General features: G+C 43.9%; 1 non-coding gene across 1 annotated transcript; it reads right to left on the bottom strand.

The window, feature by feature from the left end:
- Positions 1 to 2,130: 2,130 nt before the first annotated feature.
- On the bottom strand, positions 2,131 to 2,204 carry trnat-agu (transfer RNA threonine (anticodon AGU)). The gene has a single exon. It is a non-coding gene; the product is annotated as a tRNA-Thr (tRNA).
- Between the last annotated feature and the right edge of the window lie 618 nt (positions 2,205 to 2,822).

Below are 2,822 nucleotides of genomic sequence, written 5' to 3'. Positions count from 1 at the left end.
ATTGTTTATTGTGATGCACCAATTACATTGTTCCATTTTGCATTATATAGGTTCAATTCTGTGCAAAAAACTGTGATCCCAACGTGTTTCCAATAGGCCGCTTTTTAATTTGATGTCACAGACGCCACCATTTCACCGCAAGGTGATTGATAACTAATACACAGAGAAGTCAAGCAGTGAACTGGTATTTGTAGAAAGGGTTGTGAGACTGTGGAAAGCACTGGCCCAGCAAGCAGCAGATTTAAAACAAGGTTAAAAAACCGGCAGCTTGTCGGAGGAAGGGGGGAGAGAGGCAAGAGAGACACAGAAAAGATCAACGTGGAAACTATTGGCCCCGAATCTACTTTAAATCCCCCCACAGTATTTAAACCCATTTAATGTCAGATTCACACATTGATGCATGTGAGCAATATAGGACATTTACCGCTGTCTCTGGTCTAAAATAACTGCTTTGTTATTTGATCCCACCCGCTGTGTTTAGGCTCTACCCTGAATATTTATCTCCGACCTAGAATCAGTTTGTAATCTGGAGACAAGGTTTCTGCAGCCGGCGGGCAGGGAGCAGAGGCTGTGGCTGATCTTTGTCATGTGGGAGCAGAACACAATGTTTCTGCTGTTTATTTTCATTACCCTGCAGAATATTCCACACTGTTCTCAACATCTTACATACCGTTACATATCGGAAGTTTTCTTTTATTGAAATGATCGCTGCGATTCTTCTGGACTTGCTAAATTTGCAGCAAATTAAATATGATGAAACCGTCATCGCCAATAATAAACAGCGTCAGCGATTTGAGAATTTAATTTCTTGGAGCAGATATTTTCGTGGCTGCGATGGCCGAGTGGTTAAGGCGTTGGACTTGAAATCCAATGGGGTTTCCCCACGCAGGCTCGAGCTTTGCTCGCAGCGGGTTCTCTCATTATTGTAAATAATTACTTCAAATAATTTATTTTCTTCAACCTGCTCCCTCTGGGAGGATTTTGGAATTTTCAATGCCGGTTTTAAGGAAACTAAAGGATTGCCGAGAGACCTGGATCACTTACTTCAAGAAGGTTTGCTGACCGAATTCCAAAAGTTTTCTGCAGATTGTCTGGAAGCTCCAGATAAGGAGGCCTCGATAGTCTCTGAGGAACCTTCGCATACACTCGGTGCTGTGCGGTAGCATCGGTCTGTGTAACCATGGGAGAGAGAGAATGGAAAGTCACTGGAAGGCTGGTTTCTGTCAGCAGCAATGGTACAGGAGCAGCCATTCTAAAGTGAAAAACAGAACACATTCCAGGAGACAGGCCAGGAGACAGACAAACGGAGTGGAGATCTGGAAGACTGACCAGAAAAACAACAAGGAGGACACTAACAGATAATTCATCTCTCCCACTCCCGAAGCAGAAGAATTGACCATTCTGAGTCTTGAGTTGCACCACTGAGGTTGTACAAGTCTCTCTCTGTAAAACTTGTATTATTATGTTAATAAAACGATTTGTTTGAAAAGTTTAAAGCTTCATTTGCCAAGGAATTTTCTTGTACAATCGGGCTGCATTGGTTCCAAAGGCCGGCCCTGCTTTCGCAGAGCTTGCCTGTCGAGAGGGGAGTCCCACAGGTCTAAATGTATCGACTGGTTTCAAAGCACCAACTCAGATTGGGGCGTATGGGACATGTGGCCCAGGAAGAGCGGTGATAGCAGAGCACACTTAGCGGTTTAAGAGGCTGAAAGTGAATGTTGGATTAAGGTAATACCGCAGGAAAATTACAATGAAATGGAAGGGGGAAAGGAAAGCTATTGGTTGTGGAAGGAAGAAAACATCTGCGTTATGTTGCGGTTTCGAACCGAAGTTGCTGCGGCCAAAACGCAAAGTATTAATCACCACACAATCACGGCACCACACATCAACTACTGATGCTTGCTTTGACCACAACCAAGTAACGCACTGCACTGCATAGGGAACAAGGAGTTTTGGTGAAGAGGCCAAAATCAGCACAGCCAGAAATTCAGAAGCGGTGAAATTCGACCCAGGCCTCGAAACGACTTGGACCTTCATGCAGAATGGGAACTAGTGCAGCCACAGTTACATTTAAAAGAATTTGAGCCTTTTCACATTAAAAGAAACTCACCCCTAGAGATTCATTAAGAAAGGCTCCGCTGGGAATCGAACCCAGGATCTTCTGTTTACTAGACAGACGCTTTAACCAGCTAAGCCACCGGGCCAAATGCTGACACAATTTCTCGCCTCCACTTACTGATGTCTATCAGCTACCAGTCACTGTCTTCTGGACTCTCAGGCCGTTTCTTATTTCTCCAGCTCTCTTGTCCATTCCGCCATGTGTCCCATTGCTGTCTGTATCTCCCACTTAATTTATCTCAGTGTCAATCTGTGAGGTGATTCTGAATGATTATCCTATGTTTGTGTCTTATATGAATAAGTGAGGGTATCAGACAATTCTTCCTCAGACACTGGAGAACTATTAAGCCAACAGTTACAACAAGATATTGTTTATTGTGATGCAGCAAATACAATATTCCATCTTGAAAGATTCAGTTTCAATTCTGTGCAAAAGTAACTGTGACCCCAACGTGTTTCCAATAGGCTGCCTTTTAATCTGATGTCACAAAAGCCACCATTGCACCTCAAGGTGATTCATAACTAATAAACAGAGAAGTCAAGCAGTGAAAGGGTATTTGTAGAAAGGGTTGTGAGACTGTGGAATGCACTGGCCCAGCAGAGCAGCAGATTTAAAACAAGGTTTAAAAACCGGCGGCAGGGGAGAGGGAGGCAAGACAGCCACAGTTAACATCACCTTGGAATCCACTGGCCCCGAATCTGCT

The sequence above is a fragment of the Somniosus microcephalus genome, unplaced genomic scaffold (genome assembly GCF_052327205.1).
Source record: "Somniosus microcephalus isolate GS21.2 unplaced genomic scaffold, FLI_Smic_1.0 unresolved_chr1, whole genome shotgun sequence".
Taxonomy (NCBI): Eukaryota; Metazoa; Chordata; class Chondrichthyes; order Squaliformes; family Somniosidae; genus Somniosus; species Somniosus microcephalus.
Note: the sequence above shows the minus strand (reverse complement) of the source record. Positions and strands in the feature narration are given on the sequence as shown.